Source organism: Crocuta crocuta, unplaced genomic scaffold, assembly GCF_008692635.1.
Source record: "Crocuta crocuta isolate KB4526 unplaced genomic scaffold, BGI_CrCroc_1.0 scaffold108, whole genome shotgun sequence".
Classification (NCBI taxonomy): domain Eukaryota; kingdom Metazoa; phylum Chordata; class Mammalia; order Carnivora; family Hyaenidae; genus Crocuta; species Crocuta crocuta.
This window is the reverse complement of record NW_027532825.1, coordinates 8,503,107-8,527,025: the sequence shown is the minus strand read 5'-3', so window position 1 is coordinate 8,527,025 and position 23,919 is coordinate 8,503,107. Positions and strand designations below refer to the sequence as shown.

General features: G+C 36.9%; 1 protein-coding gene across 2 annotated transcripts in view; it reads left to right on the top strand.

Annotated features, from left to right (window-relative positions):
• SUGCT (succinyl-CoA:glutarate-CoA transferase) overlaps positions 1-23,919 on the top strand; it is a 707,967-nt gene that overhangs the window by 75,384 nt on the left and 608,664 nt on the right. The window lies entirely within an intron of this gene.

The following is a 23,919-nucleotide window of genomic DNA, read 5'->3' as shown; positions in this document are numbered from 1 at the left end:
ATCCCAAGCAGGCCCTGCGCTGAAGCACAGAGCCAGACATGGGGCTTGATCCCAGGAACCATGAGATAATGACCTGAGCCAAAATCAGGAGTCAGATGCTTAACAGACTGAGCTATCCAGGCACTCCTCCGTTAAGGGTACTTGTGTTAAGTTTTCTTTTCTCAGGGTTCTTCTTCTTCTTCTTCTTCTTCTTCTTCTTCTTTTTTTTTTTAACTCTTTTATTGTGCTTCTTTCCTATTAGAGAGTTTCGGTGTGGATTCTCAGGAATTGGTCAACTAAAGCTATCTTTCCTTAGTATTGCCTGGGCAGGGCGGGGAAGTAAGGAGCTGTACCACATGGCTGCTCCTCAGTTTTGGTTCTTTTCAATGGTCTTTGCCTTTCAGGATCATCATTCCATCGTTTCAGAGTTTTACATCTTTGGTTCATAATAGGACTAATTTATATGACCTAGGAAAAACAAACAACACCCATAGAATCCACACAAAGAAGATGATGGGGAAGGTATAAATGGGTTGGTAGAATTGTGCTTTAATGTGTCTGTTCACTAGCAGAAAACAGTAATTTTCCAATTATACTTGTATTTTCCCAAATAAAACAATGTGTAATAACATTTTGATTTGTTTATTACAGTTACAATTCTGTAGGTCACATAAGATTCCAAGATAAAAAAATTCTAAGGATATACCATACATTGGTTAATATGGTTTTATTTTAATAAATATTTTGGGATAGTATCCAAATCATGGAAAATGTTTTGTGAGACACAGAAAATCTTACTAAGAATTTTCAAATATAATTATTACAGAAGTTATAAATAATAATTCTCAAAGTACTGAAGTTTTAGAGTTAATAACATATCATTCTTCTTATTTCCTAACACCTCTCAGAAATAGAGTGTATAAAAATGATTTGATTTGTTAAAACTTTGTAGAGCTAATGAATATTATAACTATGGTAAGGAATTGTAGTTTGGAAACAATGAGGCCATTTTGATCTTTATCAGAGCAGTTGTGTGATATAGAAAAAAAGAGCATGGACTTTGAGTTACATAGAGTTTGAATCTAGGCTCTGTTATTTATTATCTAAGTAATTTTACACAAGGTACTATGAAAGTCCATTCCCTCATCTGTAAAATGGCAATCACATACCTATTTCTCATAGTTGTTGTGAAGATTCCACCTATTGTAGTGCCTAAATAAGAGTATGTGCTGAATAAATGGAATATGTGAATTAGTGTCCTAGTAAGTAAAGGTCAGTCTTGAAAGGGCAACATTACTTTTAGCTTGTCCACCCATCTCACAATATTTCCAGTCACTCTTCACCTCCTTACCCTCCTTTCTTTTTCTTCAAAGCACTTATTATTGTGTGTGGAATGATATTTCATTCTTTTTTAAAAAATTCTTTCTTTTATTTTGAGAGAACATGTGGGGGAGGGGCAGAGAGAGGAGAAGGAGAGTGAGAATCCCAAGCCAGAAGCAGGACTGGAATCCACAGACTTTGAGATCATGGCCTGAGCCTAAATCAAGAGTCAGATACTTAACTGATTCAGCTACCCATGCACCCCTATTCTTATCAGTTTATTGTTTACTGTCCGTTTTCGCCATTAAAATGTATTTCTTTTAGAGAAAGCATTTTATTTTTTAATGCTTGATTCTTTTTATTTGTTCACCAAATGTACACTAATCAATAGTTCTCTAGGTTCTGAGTCCTTCCAAGCTGCTATGATAAAATATTGTAGGCTGGGACAGAAAGCATTTCATTTTAGAAGGAGTATGTCTTAATTCTAAAATGTCTAATGCTTGCTAAAAATTTCTTTATACTATAAAAAGCCATGCAACCTTCTATAGTTTAAGATATCAAATTATTCTTGATTACTGTTTCTTTTTCTGTACCTCAAAAGCCTTTAAAACTGTACCTGTTCTTTTTTCTAGAAAATTCCTGGCGTGCCTGGGTGGCTCAGTCGGTTAAGGATCCGACTTTGGCTCAGGTCATGATCTCACAGTTTGTGTGTTTGAGCCCTGCGTTGGGGCTCTGTGCTGACAGCTTGGGGCCTGGAGCCTGCTTCAGATTCTGTATCTTCCTCTCTCTTTGACCTACAGCCCCCCCGCCCCGACCCCACCACTCATGCTCTGTTTGTCTGTCTCTCAAAAATAAATAAAAGGGGCGCCTGGGTGGCTTAGTCGGTTAAGCGTCCGACTTTCGCTTAGGTCATGATCTCACGGATCGTGGGTTCGAGCCCCGCGTCGGGCTCTGTGCTGACTGCCAGTTCAGAGCCTGGAGCCTGTTTCAGTCTGTGACTCCCTCTCTCTCTGATCCTCCCCTGCTCACGCTGTCTCTCTCTCTCCTAAAAATAAAAAAAATAATAAATAAATAAATAAATAAACATTGAAAACATTTAAAAAAAAAAGAAAATTACTTTTTCAAAACTTTAACACATTTATGTTTAATGATTCTTTTGTTTTCATAGGATAAAAAGTAAATATTTGGTTTAAACTTAGAAAGAGAATAGTAATAGAGATGTCATTCAGTTTGAACTCATCCATAAATTGCAGTAGAAAAGAATAATAACAGGAGGCTTAAAGATATGATTTTGTTTTTGCTTTATTCTATGAAAGAGTTAAAAAAAACAGGCTGAATTGTCTGCTTATAATCTTAGGTTTGCATATTTTCTCATATTTGTAATCTCATTTTCCCCTGACATTTTCTTTTGATCATTAGTCTAAGATTTTCTCATCTAAAAAGTTATATATTGAGATTACATAAACTGAGGAATGAGGATGTATGCATATTACCCTTTTTGGGGTGAGGAAGTCTCAGCACCTAGTCTGTTTGGGAGGGAGGATTCTTTTTTTTTTTTTCTTAACATTTATTTTTGAGAGAGAGAGAGACAGAGCACGAATTGGGGAGGGGCAGAGATAGAAGGAGACCCAGAATGTGAAGCAGACTTCAGGCTCTGAGCACAGAGCCTGATGCAGAGTTAGAACTCACAAACTGCAAGATCATGACCTGAGCCAAAGTTGGGTGCTTAACCAACTGAGCCACCCAGGCACCCAGGAGTGAGGATTCTTAGTGGTCAGCAGTTTTTGTTATAGAGGTTGGTCATTGTTATCACATTTCTAAACTGTCCAGTATATGTATAACCAGAATTTGAATACATTATTTTTATTTACCATTTTCTTCAATCAAATTATTTGTTTATGTTGATTCCTTTGATATTCAATATAATTCTGAGCTGTATCCACTCTTGTTTCACATTGCAGAGGAAGAAGATTATTATAGTTTATCTATATATAGCACTGGTACTCCTGGAAATGTAATACTGAGTTGATGTGTAAGCACCAAAAATGCCAGAGAAATGTCAACAAGTTGGAAACATCCCAAAGAAATGTTGAAAAAAAACCCTTTTTTTAAAACCAGGAGGAAAGCCTAAAGTAAATATAAACAGTTTATTTAAATGTTGTAGGACAAAAAGGATATTCAATACCAATATAGAAAGGGATTATACATTGGGGCATTTTGTAATATTATTTATATCATGGTTGGGTAATATTTACTTTTTTCAAATTCCTCTCAACTGGAGGATGTTCATCCTTGGCTATTGCACCTTCTGCAAACATGAGGCTAGGGGTGGAGTCCCAGTTTTCCTGCTGTCTGTCCCCACATCGAGTCTGTGGTTCTACAACCTAGGCCGATGCTCGCTCCACTTCTAAAATCTCGGCACAAACCCTCTCTTTTCCATGCTTCGAGCTGTGGTCATCCTGGTCTCGTCTCCCTTCTGCCTTCTTATCCCAAACTGTCACCCTCACAGTTGTCTCGTCATCTGTCATTATCTTGAACTGTTTTAACACCTTCATTGAACGGTCCCAGGAATTAGAAATCTGGGTTTGAACGTTCATCCTGTCATTCAGTGTAACATAAGACAAGTTGTCTATATGAATTTTTCTCCTTCATAAGACAGAGAAAACATCTTGATAAATGGTGATTGTAAAGTTGTAACATGATTGTAGAAGCATCACGCGAATTACACGGGAAACCATGCTGTTATCTTACTCAGTGCCTGTTCGATAGTTATGTTTTACTTAGTCACAGTTAGCTTGGTTCATCAAACCAACTTAGATGTCCGTGTTTTATATCTTGTGTAGCATATAAAGATTCCATTTTGGGATATATTCTCTGATTGCATCTTCCATGCCACAAATTCCTTCACCTTATTAACTCTCTTAATCTTTTAAACCCACTTTACTTACTTACCTTTCCTTTACTTCATTCCCTTGCTACTGTCTGTAACTAAGAAGTAGGATGGTGGGTCTCTGCACTTTGTCAGTTCTGAGCTTGAGGGAGCCTGGGCTTTAGAAACTGTGTTCATCTGGATAGTAGTGTCCACCCCTACTTCAGGGAGTTTTACAATGACATGTGTTTGTTATTGGCATTTAGTAGTAGTTATTGGCATTGGGGTAGGGATGAGTAAACATCCTTGATATATGGGATGGGCTCATGAATCTAAAATTCTCCCTCCAGGGGTGCCTGGGTGACTCCGTTGGGTCAATATCCTACTGTCCTACGCTTGATTTCGGTTCAGTTTGTGATCTCACAATCTGTGGGTTTGTGAGATCGAGCCCAGTGTTGGGACCTGTGCTGACAGTTTGTAGCCTGCTTGAGACTCTCCCTTTCCCTCTCTCTCTGCCCCTCCCCCACTTGTGGGTGCACATGTATGCTTTCTCTAAAAATAAATTTTTAAAAAAGCACTAAAAATATCTTAAAAAAATAAAACTCTCCCTGTAGAATGCCAGTAGTGCCCTTATTGAAAGCACTACTCTGTATCCAGGATTTTTGTTCGTCATTTATAACCTGGTTCCTTTCTTACCTTTTTAGGCAACATTTGCCACATCTTTCTCTAAGTACCCATATAATTTTCACTATGCTGTTAATTGTATGTCTCTCTGTCTTTAGAATATAAGTGGCTTAACTCAGGGAGAGTGTCTTTGGAACACTTACTTTTGTATACCTAGAGTATAATACAGACCTCCTACACAGTTGGTACTCACTGAATGTTTGTTACATATGAATTTGGAATCTCTCATTGTTTCAGGAAGGATTCATCTTCCATTTGATAAAAAGAGGTTGATAAAGTGTAGCAACATCTAGTTTCCTTCTGAAGTTCTTTCTTTAAAATTTATTTATTTATCGGGGCACCTGGGTGGCTTAGTCGGTTAAGCGTCCGACTTTCGCTTAGGTCATGATCTCGTGGTTCGTGGGTTCGAGCCCTGCGTCGGGCTCTGCTGACAGCTCAGAGCCTGGAGCCTGTTTCAGAGTCTGTGTCTCCCTTCTCTCTCTGACCCTCCCCTGTTCACGCTTTCTCTCTCTCTCTCTCTCTCTCCTAGAAATAAAATAAATTAAAAACATTTATTTATCTATTTATTTATTTACTTAGAGAAAGAGAACGAGTGGGGGTTGGGTCAGAGAGCGAGGGGGACAGAAGATCCGAAGCAAGCTCTGTGCTGACAGCCGACAGCTGGATGAGGGGCTCAAACCCATGGACCACGAGATCATGACGCTTCACCGACTGAGCCACCCAGGCTCCCCTAACGTTATTTAAGAGACATGCAAATAAAAAGAATATCTTTCCTATGGGGTAGATCATATCTCATACTCAGAAAATGAGAAGAAAGAATTTGGGGGTTGTGACTATTTGGGAAAATATGGTAAAAATATTTGAAAAACTTGAGGTAAGGATTAAAAAACATTTAAATAAGTTTCTTTCTAATGTTTTTGTGTTTTGGATCTTATAATAGAAAGATCGTCCCCCTCCTTTTTTTTCCTATCTCACTAAATGGTTGTTTTTGAGAGCATTGTGTTCATTTTGAGTCATCATGCTTTGAAAAAGTGTTATAATCAGAGAAGATCCTGAAAAGAATGGCCAAAATTATCCCAGGGATATAAAATAGTGTTTTTTGTTTTTGTTTTCTCAATGAAAGCTTATAGGGACTGGATGTGTTTACCAGAGATAGGGCAAAGAAATAATTTGATTTCTGTTTTCATCTATTTTGGGGAAGAGAATGTAAAGTAGTTATTTTCATTGCTCATAGAATAACAAGAGAAAATGTGCTCACATCAGAGAGGAGATTTTAGTTAGCTGAATGAAGAGCTTTCTGACCATTAGGGTATTGAATAGTGCAGTGCATGAAGAAGAAGGTCATGCCATTTCTATTGGTATGGTGGAATGGAAAGACACTGTGCTTTGAGACAGGAATCATAGGCCCACTTACCATCTCTGCACCTCATTTTACTTTTCATTGGTAAAAATGAGAATATGTCCTGAACGATGTCCTTAGGTGAAATGACATAATGTGTGGTCCAGCACCTGGGAAATAACTCTAGCTCCTGTCCCCTTTCTGGTGCATGCCTGGTGTGTACTAGGTAGTCAATAACTGTTCTCCTTCCTCTCAAGATCCTTAAGGAGAGGTACAGTTAAGCATCTGTACTGGAAGATTTAGAAATGTACCTGTCTTAAGGCAGTGAGTTAGGCCCAATGCCCTTTTCAGAGTTTTTACATCTTTAGGAGTCTTTATTTACTGCTCTATTTGGAAACCAAGTAATAGATTGTTTTAAGTTCCTTTGTGGGAAAGATTGACCAGTTAAGGACGAAGCGTGTGATTCATACTTCATTATACACTGTAAAAAGAAAGATGCAGAGTGTCAGGAATTACCTTTTGAACCATAGAGAATTTTGATGGAAAGTTAACGAGAGCTTACATTCTGAGTTAGCATCTTCCCTAGGACGTTGGACTGTAGGGCAGATCACAATGTGTATTTTGCACCCTGGCATTTTAATCTACATAAGATCAGGGTAAAATGACTAAAAGGGGGGAGGTTAAGGAGGGTCTCTAAAGGGCAGTATGCAGCCTTGAGGAAATAAGATTTAACTCGGTTAGTCTTAGTTCTGAACCACCTAATTTTCACCCATTGTTATCCCTCTGGTTGGAGGTCAGGCACCATAACCCTGTTTAGCTGTCACTGAGGAATAGTTTCCACATTGACTTTTGAGAAGGAAGTTTAATTTTCTGTCTTTTGCTACATGCTCAGAGAGGAATAGACATCTCCACTTTTGGCATGAAAAGTTCTGAAGTATTAGGAAGAAAGATACTTAAGTGTGTGCAAACACAGTACCTTTCAGTAGAGTAAAATGTGATTTTATTTTATTTATTTTTTTTAAAATATTTTTTAATATTTTTTATTTATTTCTAGGGGAGAGAGAGAGGGACAGCGTGAGCAGGGGAGGGTCAGAGAGAGAGGGAGATACAAACTCTGAAACAGGCTCCAGGCTCCGAGCTGGCAGTCAGCACAGAGCCCGACACGGGGCTCGAACCCACGAACCGCGAGAACATGACCTAAGCGAAAGTCGGACGCTCAACCGACCAAGCCACCCAGGCGCCCCGAGAGTAAAATGTGATTTTAGTCAAATGCTAGAAGTAGTGTTTCCCTTTGTACATTGAGGATAAACCAGTGCAAAAGTATTAAATACTTGATTTGTAGTCAGAGTCCCTGGAAAAGAATTTTGAATTTTTCACGAAGCTTACAGTGGTGCGGGTAAATTAGAATTCCTCTCCGGATGTGTAAGGGATGTTGAAGAACTCTAAGAACTGTAGCTTGTCCCCTTTTGTGTCCTCAGTGTTCCATCTACAGTGTATTGCCAGTTTTCCTCTGGGCCAGCTGGAAGCCTTGATTTCCATTCTGCTAACAATTATTGTGTAATAATTCACCCTAAAACTTAATGACTGCCAACAACAGCACTTATTATATTAACTCTCATAGTTACCATGGGCCAGGAAATAGGGAAGGGCTTAGCGGGGCGGCTCTGGCATGGGGTTTCTTTCTTTCTTTCTTTCTTTCTTTTTAATGTTTTATTTTTATTTCTAGGAGAGAGAGAGAGAGACAGCGTGAGCAGGGGAGGGTCAGAGAGAGAGGGAGTCACAGACTGAAACAGGCTCCAGGCTCTGAGCTGGCAGTCAGCACAGAGCCCGACGCGGGGCTCGAACCCATGAACCGCGAGATCATGACCTAAGCGAAAGTTGGACGCTTAACCGACTGAGCCCCCCAGGCGCCCCTCTGGCGTGGGGTTTCTAAAGCAGCTGTAGTCAAAGGGAACAGTGGGCTTGGAGCGTCTTGCGGCCCCCAGGCATCTCTCTGTGCAATCTTGGGGCTTCTCCATGTGTACTCTTTACATGGGGGCTCAGAGCTCTACTTGCACAAGCAGTCAGGTGAGCAAGACAAAGGCCCCATTACATATGTGTTTTGTGATGTAGTAGTTCTGGAAGTTATGCTCTAATCCTTCTTCAGCGTTTTATTGAGCGTGTCACAAGACCATCCCGATTCAAGGATCCGGAAGTGGCAAGGTACTAGAAGGGCAGATGGGATGGGTATATCGCAGACATCTCTGGGAAGGACAGTCGGCCACAGCCTGTCAGCGTGCTACAATGCTACACAAAGAGCAGGTGGGATTGAGGCACAATCTTTCCACTTTGTGGAAATCTGTGAGTAACAATGGACTTTTTGTAGCTTTAATTGTTTTCTCTTGGCTTTTCCTGTGGCAAAAATCGGTTATGGAGTAAGCTTTAATTACTTCAATATCAACCTTCTCTCCTGTGAGTGTCTGAACCTAATTACTAAAGAAGAGGCCAGAATGGAAGTCAGAGCAGAAATCTCTTGACACATTAGATAGCAATTTTGAGCAGGTAAAAAGGATATGTTTTCACCATTTATTCTTCGCCTTTTAAAACTTGTATGTTAATGACTTGATAATACATTTGGATAAAACAAATGCACAGCCATAGAGAGCAGAAAGATAAATGTTTCTTTATGTGCTGATGGCTTATTCTTGTGCACCAAGATTGGCTTTAATATGCTTTGGGTTCTATCTATTTTTGTCCTGACTAAACAACTAAAATAATTATTTTCACCAGATTTCCTGCTTTTATTTGGCTTATCCTAGCAATTCCATGCATGTGAAGGGTTCAGGAAGAATTGTATTGGATAACTTGTAATACTGATGTAAAAGATTTTTCTACACAAAATAATTGCATTCAAAGTACATAATGTAGATCTTTGAGACATCATTCATTGATGGGAAATGAAATTGAATGAAGTAGGTAAAATCATAGGATGGGAAAAGCCCTCAAGAGTTCATCTGTTTAACACAGAGAACCAACAGATGTGGAGAAAGGAGAATTCTCTTACATTTTTGGTGGGAATGCAAATGGAGCAGCCACTCTGGAAAACGGTAGGGAGGCTCCTCAAAAAGTTAAAAATAGAACTACTCTACCACCCAGCAATTGCACTACTAGGTATTTCCCCAAAGGATACAAAAGTACTGATTCAAAAGGGCATATGCATCCCAGTGTTTATAGCAGCATTATCAACAATAGCCAGATTATGGAAAGGGCCCAAATGTCCATCAATTGATTAATGGATAAAGAAGATTACACACACACACACACACACACACACACACACACACACACACACACACACACACACAGACACAGACACATAGACACACAGACACACACACACACAGGTATATTACTCAGCCACCAAAAAGGATGAAATCTTGCCATTTGCAATGATGTAGATGGAGCTAGAGTTTATTATGCTAAGCTAAATAAGTCAATCAGAGAAAAGCAAATATAGCATTCATATGTGAAATTTAAGAAACAAAACAGGTGAACATAGGGGAAGAAGAAAAAAAAAAAAGAGAGGAAAGCAAACCATAAGAGACTCTTAACTACTGAGAACAAAGAGAAGATTACCAGAGGGGAGGTAGATGGGGGATGGGTGAAATAGGTGAAGAGGATTAAGTATACCCTTACCATGATGAGCACTGAGTAATGTGTAGACTTGTTGAATTACTATATGGTACATCTGTAAGTAATATAACTCTGCATGTTAATTAAACTGGAATTAAAGTTAAAAATAATTTACTAAAAGAAAGAAACATTGACTTTTAGATTTAATTTTGCTTCTTTCTGATGCAATAGCACAGAAACCTATAACACAGAAACTATTCTTGAAGAACAACATGGAAAGAAGTGAAGAAAACTTTCCAAATTATTTCTTAGGCCATCCCTTAAAATATCACAATTCCCTAACCATCCATTCCGTTTTCTTCCAGTCTTACCCTATTTAAACTCAGGAGGACAGCCAGGCTGGATGATATTTTGGGCATCTCACTGTGAGAGTTAACTTAAAATGATTTAGGTGGTATTTCACCACTAGATAAGAGAATATTGTAATTGTGTTAAACATTTTTGAAAAATTTTAATTTTGTCTACTTTTTATTTTGGAGTCATTAATCCATCCAATGAATGGATTTTTACAGTTACTTTCTGAAGAATGTTTGGTTTACATTTTCCACACTGATAGAATCATATTTCTTTGTAAGTGCATTAGATTGTTGGCAATTCACTTGAATTGCATAGAACAACCAATCCCATATTGGGATTAATTACTTCTTGACTGCGGTTGTAGAAATGACAAATCAACTCACATCTTTAAAAGTTCTGGTCTCTAGTGATTGAAGAAAAGATCATGAATTGGAATTAGAATAATGTATGGAGGCAAGATGGTAGTGAAAAGAACAGAAGCTTTAGGGTCAGAATTCCTGAGTCCTACTCCTCGTTGTACCTAATGTTCTCTATGATTTTGGTAAGTTCATTTGTCATCCAAATCCTTTCTTCATAATCTGTAAAATGGAGATAATATTGGTGCTTACAGAATTGTTGTTGAAAGCTAAATGTAACTTTAACATAGTTAAAGTCGCTTAAAACGCAGGGAGTTTCATACAGCATTGTGGACCTGTAAGGGACCAGAAGAGAGCGTCTTACTGGCTTACTAAATACAAGATAGTCGAGAATCCAAACCTGCTCATAAAGCCTTAAGCAATATAGCTGAATGCAGTGATGTGGTAGAGGCCGTGGACTCAAGGTCACTTGACTGGGGGGAGTCTCATTTTGACTCAGCTGCTAAATGATTGTAACATGTTACAGCATTTAACTAACCTCGCTGTTCTTCAGTTACTTGTCCCTAGCAAAGATTGCTTACTCTCAAGGATTGTGCAAAGAGTTGCTTAGGTACTGATTTATAGTTCTTTTTTAATGTTTAGTTGTTTTTGAGAGAGGGAGAAAGAGTGCGAGCTGGGGGAGGGGATACAGAGGATCCTAAGGGGACTCTGTGCCAACAGCAGAAAGCCTGATGCAGGGCTTGAACTCATGACCTGTGAGATCATGACCTGAGCCAAATGCTTAACCTACTGAGCCGCCCAGATGACGCTTATAAAACTGTTTTATTTTTTTAAAGTTTATTTTTATTTATTATGAGAGAGAAAGAGCAAGCAGGAGAGAGGCAGAGAGAGAGGGAGACAGAATCCCAGGCAGGCCCTGCACCACCAGCGCAGAGCCCAATGTCGGGCTCCGTCCCACGAACCGTGAGATCATGACCTGAGCCTAAGTCCAGATCGGACGCTCAACCAACGGAGCCATCCAGGCGCCCCTAGATACTGGTTTTAATGTGCACTGTAGAATGTTATATTCTGTAAGTATAATATCTGTAAGTTATATTTTTAATGTTTAGAAGTACAAAAGCTTTAATTTATTATCAGAAAGAAGTAGGTAATGAAGTAATGTGTAATAGGTAATGAAGCATTCACAAGTGGCCAGAGAGTGGCACAAGTTGGTTTGTCACATTTTCCCTTGAGCTGCCTATCTGATGTGGCCTCTCTGATCTTCTCTTCCTTCTCAGTTTCTAATCTTCCTTCCTTCCGGGGTCCCAGCTTGTTGTGACTTTGGCTTCTGACTTGTGCTTTATTGAGGCTGAGATGCAGATGCGTTGGGTTGAGACTTCAAGTCTTTCAAGTTGTGATGGAGAAAGGTGATCTTCCTGTTCCAGTTCTCAGGTGAAACGTCTAAAGATTTTTCCTCTGTTGGTACTGTCCTCCCCTAAAAGCCTGGATTCAATGCATTTCAACGCGAACACCATATTCTCTTTCTTACTCGTTAACTGCTGGTAAGTAGCAACGGTTGATCTTTCAACAACTATACGCTTTCCTGCTTTTCTGCCTTTTCTGATAAGGGGACTGGGCTATGCGATCCTTTTAGCTTCTAAAAAGATGTGATTTAGGTTGGAGTGCTCCATAGTGTCAGTGAAGCACCTAGTGATAGACTTTGTTGTGCCTTTTTATAGGTGAGAAAGTGAAGGTGTGGAGGAGTTGGGTCTAAAGCTCTGAGTTCAGTGTTTTCAGCCACTACATGGATTTTCCCTTCATTTAAGGGAAAGAGTACTTTGTAGAAATTTATATGTGGACGTCACTATCAGCATATTGTTAGCTTTAATGAGTGGTTTGGGTAGAGGGTGTGTTTAGAACAGGAGGTTTGTAAGGTTTCCAGATCTTTTCTGTGTGATGTATGGGCGCGAGTGCAAGTAGGAGCTCCTTACTTCTCCGCCATCTTGCCCTCCCTCTAGACCAGGAGGTTTGGATAGTGTGTGGCTCCAGCGTCTGCACCCATGAAGTGTGAAGGCAGTGACTGCGGGGACTGTCTGCAATCTTGTGCACTGGCCGACGTGTTTGATCTGAATGTGTCACGTTTGTTGTTGTTGTTACTGTTCCCCATGTTGCCCTTTGTGTTAAAGATACTTTTCCTACTAGTTGGGGCTCCAAGTCAGACTTGCAGTGGTTTTCATAATCAAAATACTACTTTAGTATTAAGAAATTTAATTTCCTGTTGATTATTTTCCCAGATTAATTTAATGTTTTTTAAAACTTTTCTGTTAATGTTTATTTTTGAGAGGGGGGAGGGGCAGAGAGAGAGGGAGAAAGGATCCGAAGCAGGCTCCAGGCTCTGAGCTGTCAGCACAGAGCCCGACGCGGGGCTTGAACCCACAGACTGTGAGATCATGACCCGAGCCAATGTGCGGTGCTTAATGACCTGAGCCACCAGGTGCCCCCTCTCCCAAATTAATTTAATTTTTAACCTTTCTTTCCACCTGATCAGTAATCAAATTCTAAAAATTCAAATTTCTAAGGATTTTTGGAGTCAGTCCATTCCCTCTTCTCTGTCCTTAATTGAGGTTCTCTCTCTTTGGCTCTCTCCTGTGGACTATTGCTAAATGTTTCTGACGGGTCTCCTAGCCCCACACCAAGTATCTTATAAAAAATCACATTTGTGTAAAAAGTACTTTTATACACCTTTTCTTATTTAATTCCCATCCCTTGTGATGAAGTAGATTTTATCATTACCTGCCTTTGACAATTGGGTAAAAATTAGAAAGGCCAAGAACTTTCCAGAGTAATGGTGGAAGAATTCATATTTTAGAAAATAGGTCACTAAAAAAATGCATGTGCCCCAAGGTAGAAACAAAATTTTCTGTAGATTACATTAGTGTAATGAATGACTCAGTATGAAATAAATGTATGATATACAGACACAGATACATTTAAGGATAATTTTTTATTTTGGAAATGAAGCCAACTACTTAAAAAACAGTTTTAACATTTTTGTTGTTCTATGAAGTAATTAGATTGAGTAATATAACTGAGGGGAAAAATGCTTGGTGACTTTCAAATTCATGCCACTTTAGCGAACATCTTCCAGAGTTGATTTATAGTTTCTTATGTACTTTTTAAAAACCCAAACAAGGTTTTAAATAATAATTTAGAAAATCACATGATATTTCTTTCTTCCTCTCTCCCTTGTTTCCTTTAAAAAGTTTATTTGGTAACCTCTGAAATTTGTGGGGATATGGAGAAATAAATGAAAATATCACATAGTCTTAAATCATGTATGGGAGAAAATCTTTTTAAAATTCTTAACTTAGGACACTGTGATGTAAAGGAAACAGAATAACCTTTTAGATTTTTATTCCCCTTGCTAGATTGCATTGTTTTCTTTAAATTTTTTAATTTTTTTTTTTTTTTTTTTAAATATCAGAGTGAGAGAGACAGCATGAGCAGGGGAGGGTCAGAGAGAGAGGGAGACACAGAATCTGAAACAGCCTCCAGACTCTGAGCTAGCTGTCAGCACAGAGCCCAACGTGGGGCTCAAACCCATGAACTGTGTAATCATGACCTGAGGTGAAGTCAGATGCTCAACTGACTGAGCCATCCAGGCACCCCTAGATTGCATTCTTAAAAAGAAACAAAAAACACTAAAACATTTCTACCATTAAAAATTGTCCTATTTTTTTTAAAGAAATAATTCAGGCTTTACTTTTCAACCTTTTAATTTTGAAGCAGTTTTATACTTACAGAAAAGTTGCAAAAATAGTACAGAGAGTTCCTTCACCCTTCACCAGTACCCTTACCTATACTGTATAATCTTCAGCCCATACCCTTTGTCATTTGTAATGTTTTTACAAAACCATAGCATGATGATCAAAAACTAAGAAGTTAACATTGGTGCAGTAGTATTATCTAAACTAAACTCCACTATAGTCACATTTCATTAGCTATTTTTTTTAAACTAATGTTCAAGTTTTACTTTTGAAATACATAAATGATGGGGATGCGAGAGCTTATGAAAACAACACTGTTATCAGTGAAGATGCAAAAATACATGAATCATTGTAGAAAGTGAATATTGGGAAGACAATATTTCTAGTATCCACTTTGTCCTCCTGGTATAACTGTATGTCATGTGTCTTAGTTCTTAAGTAGAGCCTTTGTTAATGAGAAGTATACCTGTTTTAGTTTCATAGGAAAATCATCACAAATTGTTCTTACAAAAGTGTAATATTAATTTATTAAAAGAGCTAATTACATCTAAAGCAGTTTCTAAGTGACCCTGAAAAAATTATTCTATTAGCAATTTTTAGAATTAAAATTTAGTAAAATACAAATATTACTTAACTTCTAAAAGTCTACATATCTGTTTAGATCCACTTCTTCCAATAAATGATGATGGAATTCTAGTGCATATTGCTTAACAAGATCAGGTAATTACTCATTTTTCCTCAAATGTGTTTTGGCTAAGTGTTCTGCATGGTAAATTCCCAGATCTATTAAAAATGTTTTTTTAGAGGTGCCTGGGTGGCTCAGTCGGTTGAGCATCTGACTTTGGCTCAGGTCAGGATCTCGAGGTTGATTAGTTGGAGCCCTGTGTTGGGCTCTGGCTAACGGCTCAGAGCCTAGAGGCTGCTTTGGATTCTATAACTTCCTCTCGCTGCCCCTTCCCTGTTCACGCTGTGTCTATCTCTCTCAAAAGTAAATTTTTAAAAAATTTTTATTTATTTTTGAGAGAGAGAGCGAGCGAGTGAGCATGAGTGGGGTAGGGGCAGAGAGAGAGAAAGAGAGAGAGAGGGAGACACAGAATCCAAAGCAGGTTCCAAGCTCCCTGCTAGCAGCACAGAGCCCAAGGTTGAGTTCGAACCTGAGCCAAAGTTGGACACTTAACTGACTGAGTCACCCATGTGCCCCTAAACTCCTATATCTATTGATATGCAGATAGCACATGGAGGAGAGACACATTGTTTTGCATTGTCATGTGAGTAGGGCTGGAGCCCTGAATGTGGAAGGGGAGTTCCATACTTTGTATGTACGCAGTCACTGCTCTGCTTCTGTTGGCTTGCACCTGAGAATACTTAGTCATTTCACAGCCACAGTGTGTTTCCCTATGAGATTGGCTGTGCACTAATGGTATTTTATTGGCACTTCCTTGTTTCTCTGGCATGCTGACAATTCTTCAGTGACAGGAGTGATTAGAGGGATTTCCAAAGTATGAGCATAGCCACCTCTGAATTATACTCGAAGATAAGTGGTACATCCTTAGTTATTGCTGCCAAACAGCTTTGAATGAAATGTAACCTCTAGAGTTTCCACTAACTACATGTTCTTTAGCAGGCCTTTAAAAAGACTTTTTAAAAACTTTATTTCTAATGATTTGTATTTTTTATGTTTTGTTTGATTATCAGCATGATAATGGTATAAAAAGTGAAACAGCTTTATGGATACGTAATTCATATACCATATGATTCACTCATTTAAGGTGTACAGCCAATGATTTTTATATTCACAGTGGTTTTTATATTCACAGAATTGTGCAGCCTTCACCACAATAATTTAAAACATTTTCATCTAAGGACGCCTGAGTGGATCAGTTGACTAAGTGTTCAACTTCAGCTCAGGTCACGATCTTGTGGTTCATGGATTCGAGCCCTGCGTCGGGCTCTGTGCTGACAGATCAGAGCCTGGAGCCTGCTTTAGATTGTGTGTCTGCCTCTCTCTCTGCGCCTCACCAACTCACACTCTGTCTCTCTCTATCTCAAAAAGAAATAAACATTAAAAAAATGTTTTTAATGGGTGCCTGGGTGGCTCAGTCTGTTGAGTGTCCGACTTCGGCTCAGATCATGATCTCACAGTTTATGAGTTTGAGCCCCACGTCAGCCTCTGTGCTGACAGCTCAGAGCCTGGAGCCTGCTTCAGATTCTGTGTCTCCCCCTCTCTCTGCCCCTCCCATGATCATGCTCTGTCTCTCTTTGTCTCTCAATGGCAAATAAAAGTTAAAAAAAATAAATAAAAAAGTTTTTAAAACATTTTTATCTTTCCAAAAAGAACCCTCAAACTCATTAGCAGCACTTCCTATTCTATTTCCTCTCAGCCCCTGGCTCTATTTTTTGTCTCTATGGATTTGCCTGTTCTGGACATTTCACAATAGTATCATATAATATGTGGCCTTTTGGGACTGGCTTCTGTCACTTAGCATAAAGTCTTAGCATGTATCAGTACTTCATTTCTTTTTATTGCCTAACATATCCCATTGTGTGGCCATCCCACAATTTATTTACTTATTGGTTGATGGACATTTGGGTTACTTCTACTCTTAGGCCAAGATGAATAATGCTGCTATGAATTGTACATTAAGTTTTTTGTGAAGACCTACATTTCCATTCTTTTGGGTGTATATTGCTGGAAGTCGAATTACTGGGTCATATGGTAGCTTTATGTTTAACTCTTTAAGGAGTTGCGAGACTGTTTTCCACAGTGAGCACACCATGTATAATCCCGTCAGTGCTGTATAAGAGTTTTGATTTTTCCACATCCTTGCTAACACTTGCTATTATCTCTTTTTCAAGACAGCCATTCTAGTTAGTGTAATGTGGCATCTCATTGTGGTTTTCATTTACATTTCCCGTTGAGCATCTTTTCATGTGCTTATTGACTATTTGTACATTTTTTTTTTTTTTTTGAAATTGTGTAAACACTCTGCTCATTTGAAACTTGGGTTGTCTTTCTGTTGTTGGGTTGTAAGCTCATTGTGGTTTTCATTTGCATTTCCCTGATGGCTAGTGATGTTGAGCATCTTTTTTTCAAGTACTTAATGGCCACTTGTGTATCTTCTTTGGAGAAAAATCTATTCAGATCCTTTGCCCATTTAAAAAGTGGGTTATTTGCCTTATTATTGAGTTTCTTTATAAATCCTGCTTATAAGTTCCTTATCAGATATGTGACTTGAAAAAACTTTGTCCCATTCTTTAGGTTGTCTATTCATTTTCTTTATGGTTTCCTTTGAAACACACATTTTTAATTTTAATGATCTTTCATTTATCTATTTTTATCTTTTGTTGCTATTGGTGTCATAACTAAGAGATCATAGCCAAATTTAAGATGATGAGAGTTTATGGCTATATTTTCTTCTGTTGTATAGTTTTAGCTCTTATGTTTAGATCTATGATCCATTCAGAGTTGAGTTTTTTTTTTTTTTTTTTTAAAGTGGTGTAAGGAGGGGTTCTAACTTCATTCTTTTGCTCTACCATTTTTTGAAAAGACTATTCTTTCCCCCATTGAATTATCTTGGTATGGAGGGCACTTGTGATGGGCATTGAGTGTTGTGTGTAAGTGATGAATCACTGAATTCTACTCCTGAAACCAATATTGCACTGTATGTTAACTAAGTATAATTAAAAAAAAAAAAGAATGGGAAGTAAATCTGAGAACTTCCATTGCGTGTACATCTCTCTTGTTCTAATACCATGCTGCTTTATTGACAGTAGCATTGCAGGAAGTTTTGAAAATTGAGAAGTCTGAGTCTTCCACTTTTAGTCTTTTTCTAGGTTGTTTTGGCTATTGTCCTTGGTATTTTCATATGGATTTTAAGATTATATATGATTTCTACAGAAAAAGGCATCCAGGATTTTGGTAGGTGAAATTGCATTGACTCTGTAGATCCATTTGGGGAGTATTGCCATATTAACAATATAAAGTCTTCTGATTCATGACAGTGGGATATCTTTCCATTTATTTAGGTCTTCTTTAATTTCTCTCTTTTCAGAATATAAATTTGTTACATTTATTCCTAAGTATTTTACTCCTATTGATGGTATTGTAAGTGGAATTGTTTTTTTAATATCATTTTTGTTTGTTGTTACTGTGTAGAAATAAAATAGATTTTTATATATTGCCTGTATCTTGCAAACTTGCTGAATTCATTTATTCTAAGAATTTTTTAGTGGATTCCTAAAGATTTTCTGTACATACGATTATGTCATCTGCAAATATAGTTTTACCCCTTTCTTTCCAGTCTAGATTCTTTTGATTTCTTTTTCCCTCTTAATTGCACTGGCTACAAGTGAGAGTACAATGTTGAAGTGATGAGAGCAGGCATCCTTCTCTTACTCCTGATATTAGAAGGAAAGCATTCAGTTTTTCACATTTACCTATGCTGTGACCTGTGTTTTTTTCACATAGGTCCTGTATGAGATTGAAGAAGTTCACTTCTCTTCTTAGTGTTGAATATTTCATCATGAAAGGTGTTGAATTTTATCAGTGCTTTATCTTCCCTTGTTGAGATGATCATTTTGCATTTGTCCTTTATTTTAATGATTTGGTCTATTATATTGATTGATTTTCAAATCTTAAGTCAAACTTGTTCCTGAGAAGATTGATCCCAATTGCTCATGGTGTAAGATCCTTTTGTATATTGCCAGATTCAATTTGCTAGTATTCAGCTGAAAAATTTTTTGTGTACATATTCATAAGAGGTGTTGGTCTGCATAGTTTTATTTTCTTTTGATGTCTTTGTGTGGCTCGACCTCAGTATATTACTAGCCTTATAAAATAAGTTGAGAAGTGTTCTCTTTCAGTTTTTGGAGGCATTTATGAAGAATTAATATTAATTCTTCTTTAAATGCTTGGTAGACAATTCTTCTTTAAATGCTTAAATTGCTACACTGTTATTTTGAAATAGTTCTTTTAAAATATAGGTATGTACAGCTATAAAATGCTCTCAAATACTGCTTTAGCTGAATCTTGTAAATTTTGGTATGTTTATCTTTATTTTATTCATCTTGAAGTATTTCCTTTTTTTTTTTTTTTAAGTTTTTTATTTTAGTATGGTTGACCTATAATGTTACATTATTTTCAGGTGTACAAGATAGTCATTCCACATGTTTATATGTTATGCTATTCTTACTACAGATGTAGCCACCATCTGTTACCATACAACATTGTTCTAATACCATTGACTATATTCTTTATGCTGTGCCTTTTATTCCCATGACTTATTTATTCCATAATTGGAAACCACCTCTCTTCACCCATTTTTCCCATCTCCCACCTTCCATCCCCCTGGCATCCATCAGTTTGCTATCTGTATTTATAATTTTGTTTCTGCTTTTTGTTTGTTAATTCATTTGTTTTTTAGATTCTACATATAAGTGAAATCATATGGTATTTGTCTTTCTCTGTCTGACTTATTTCACTTAGTATAATACCCTCTAGGTCCATCTAGGGTGTCTCAAATGNGGGGGTGAATAGCCAGTAGTGGAATTATTGGATCCTATGGTATTTCTATTTTCAGTTTTTTGAGGAACCCTTATACTATTTCCATTGTATGTAGTATACCAATTTACATTCCCACCAACAGAGCACAAAAATTTCTTTTTTTCCAGGTTTTTGTTAATACTTGTTTCTTTTTAATTTTAGCCATCCTGATAGGTGTAAGGTAATATCTCATTGTGGTTTTAATTTCTATTTTTCTGATGATTGGTGATGTGTCTGTTGGCCATTTGTATGTATTCTATGGAAAAATGCCTATTCAGTTTCTCTGCTTGTTTTTAATAAGATTGGTTTTTTTTGGTATTCAGTTGTGTAAATTCTTTACATATTTTGGATCTTAACCCTTTATTGCATATATCATTTGCAAATATCTTCTCCAATTCACTAGGTTGCCTTTTTGTTTTGTTGATGGTTTCTTTCACTGTGCAAATCCTTTTTATTCTGATGTAGTCCCAATAGTTTATTTTTGTTTTTGTTTCCCTTGCCTTAGGAGACATATATAGACAACTTTGCTATAGTTTGATATTAAGAAAAATGACTGCCTGTGTTCTCTTCTAGGTTTTTTATGGTTTTATGTCTCACATTTGGACCTTTTTTTTAAAAAAAATTTTTAATGTTTTATGTTTTTGAGAGAGAGCGAGAGCGAGCGAGTATGAGTGGGGGAGTGTCTGAGAGAGAGGGAGACACAGAATCTGAAGCAGGCTCCAGGTTATTAGCTGTCAGCACAGAGCCCTAGGTGGGGCTCGAACTCACAAACAGCAAGATCATGACCTGAGCTGAAGTCTGACACTGAGCTGAAATCTTACCCTCACATTTAGGTCTTTAATCTATTTTGAGTTTATTTTTGTGTATGGTGTTAGAAAGTGGTTCAGTTTCATTCTTTTACATGTAGCTGTCTAGTTTTCCCAGCACCATTTATTGAAGAGACTGTCTTTTCCCCATTGGTATTCTTGCCTCTTTTGTAATAGATTAATTGACCAATAAGTGTGGGTTTATTTCTGGGCTCTCTGTCCTGTTATCCTGATCTGTTTTTGTGCCAGTACCATACTGTTTTGATTGCTTCTACTTTGTAATATAACTTGAAGTCTGGAATTGTGATACTTACAGCTTTGTTTTTCTTTTTCAAAGTTGCTTTGGTTTTTTGGGGACATGTGTGGTTCCATACAAATTTTAGGATTGTTTGTTGTAGTTTTGTAAAAAAACAAAAACAAAAACAAAAAATGATGTTGGTATATTGTTAGGGATTTCTTTGAATCTGTAGATTGCTTTGGGCAGTATGCACACTTTTAAGATTACTTAATCTAATCCATGAGCATGAACTATCTTTCATGTGCCATCTTCAATTTTTGTCATCAGTGTTTTATAGTTTTGAAAGTACAGGTCTTTCACCTCCTCCTTTAAGTTTATTCCTAGGTATTTTATTCTTTTTGGTATCTTGTAAATGGAGTTATTTTCTTAATTTCTCCTTCTACTGTCTCATTATTAGTATATAGAATGCTACTGACGTTTGGGTATTAAGTTTGTATCCTGAAACTTTACTGAATTCATTTATTATTTCTAGTAGTTTTTGGTGGAGTCTCGGATTTTCTATGTGTAGTATCATGTCATCTGTAAATAGATATAATTTAACTTCTTTACCAATATGGATGTCTCTTATTCATCTTGAAGTATTTTCTAATTTCTTATGTGATTTTCTTTGCTACTCATTGGTATATTGGGATTATGTTGTTTACTGTCCACATATTTTTGAGTTTCCAAAATATGCCTCTGTTAATGATTCTAATTTTATTCAGTTGTTATTTGAGAACATATTATGTGTGAACTCACTATAGCTTATCTTATTGCCTATGATATGATCTGTCCTAGATTATGTTCCATGTGCAGTTTAGAAGAATGCATTTTGTTGTTATTTCATGAAGTGTTTTATAGTCATTTAAATCTAGATATATTTGGCTTAGGTGTTGTTCAAATTGTTTCTTTCTTTTCTGATGTTCTTTCTAGTTGTTCTGTTCACTATTTGTATTTGAATATTGAAACCTCCTGCTGTTATATCTGAAGTGTCTGTTTCTCGCTTAAAATATGCCACATTTTGCTTTTTATATTTTGGCAGTTCTGTTTTGTGGTGCATATATGTTTATAACGGTTAGATCTTCCCAGTGCAATGACCCCATTTTCCTTATAAAACCTTTTTATTTTCTGTAGTGACATTTTTTTCATTTGTTTTACAATCTATTTTGTCTGATATTAGTATAGCCATTACAGCATTCTTATGGCTGTTGTTTGCAAGATATATTTTTCTCCATGCTTTCCTTTTTTTCCAGCCTATTTGTATCTTTGAATCAAGTGTGTTAGTAAGCTTGTTTCAAATAGTGTTTTACTAAAATTATCTGGCACAAATTCTCACTTTAAGAGTGATAATGTTGTTTCTGTGGATGAGTTCATGTTTATTTAATGTTCATACATTTAATACTATTATTCTGAATAATGTAATGATATTTTTAGAATATTAATCAGGTGAAGCTACCGCTTTCAGGAAGCTTATATATAAGGTAAAGGATTTATTATCTACTTTATTCCTATTGGTCTGAGAAGTATAGCCGATACAATATGTGTATATTATTTTATAGTGAGAAAATGAGTCTATAAACTTAAATTTGAACTTGCCTCTCATTTTTTAACATAATAAATAATTTTAAATCCCAGTGACAAATTTAACTTAAAATTTACTGATTTATTTTATTCTTTTTGGTACAGCTGTAAATGGAGTTATTTTCTTAATTTCTCTTTTGACTATTTTGTCATTAGTATATGGAATGCTAAAAAACTACATGTTTTTCCAATCATAATAGTTAGAAAACAGCCAGACATTTCCAATTTTCATTGCTGTATCTTTCTTGAAATTGTGTTGAAAGCAGAGAAAAAGAAGTTTATTCATTATATATTCTCATTTACTTACTTTTAACATTATTTAGTATTCTTATAAGATGATTGACAGTTCATGTATGGGTTGCAGAAAAGGAAAAACTAGCTTCTGCAAATGATTGAATAACAGCAGGAATTAATGAATAAGGAAGTGATTGAATGAATGCACCAACCTGATGAAATGTAGGTTTTTTTAGGTAATGTGTGATGAAAGCTTAACAGAATTCAATGTAGTGCAAAATAGGTACTCTACGATATAACAATGACTGGCAATGATAGTGTTAACTCATTTTTATCTGGTACTTATTGCTTGCCGGGCACAGTTCTAATATCTTTACGTATAGGTCAAGGATTGGATTGTCAAATCTGACTGACATCACTTGAAGATATTAATCAGCATTAAACTTTACTTGTAATTTGAAGAGTACAAGGAACCAAAAGGCACAGGAAAAGCAGACCGAGGCCTTGAACATTGAGAGAAGCCACCAGATCCTTTCTTCCCACAATAGACAAAATTCTGAGTCCCAGAGCAGTAGATATGGTATCTAATGAAGTGCACGGGTTACCTCATACAACAAGAAATGTTACATTTTATACTTTGATAATACATAGCTGGTGTCCCATCCCTTATAAGCCTATAGATTCTAGGCTTGTTTACCATTCTAAAAAAGAATAATCTGTTAAAAGCCTTCTATGGATAAGTACTACTTTTTTTTCTTTTTTTTAAAGCATAAACTGTTAGTGTATTTGCCAGTAATTAGCATGCTTATAAGGAGAATAGCCCAGGTCTTCTGCCTTCTTTTTTCCTGGGAGAGCCTCCTACCCAACAGGAAAAAAAAATGTTCTTTTTCATTTCCAATAGATTAACTCATTTAAATTTGAATCTAATTATTTATTTTGTTAATATAAGCAGGTAAAATATATTAAGAAAGCACCTGGGTGGCTCAGTCAGTTAAACGTTTAAATTTGGCTCAGGGGATGATCTCACTGCTCCCAAGTTCAAGCCCCATGTCGGGCTCTGTGCTGACAACTCAGAGCCTGGAACCTGTTTCAAATTCTGTGTCTCCCCCTCTCTCTGCCCCTCACACACTCATGCTCTGTCTCTCTCTCAAAAATAAACAAGCATTAATTTTTTTTTTTTTTAAAAGAAGGAACTTCAGACATGTTTATAAAATATC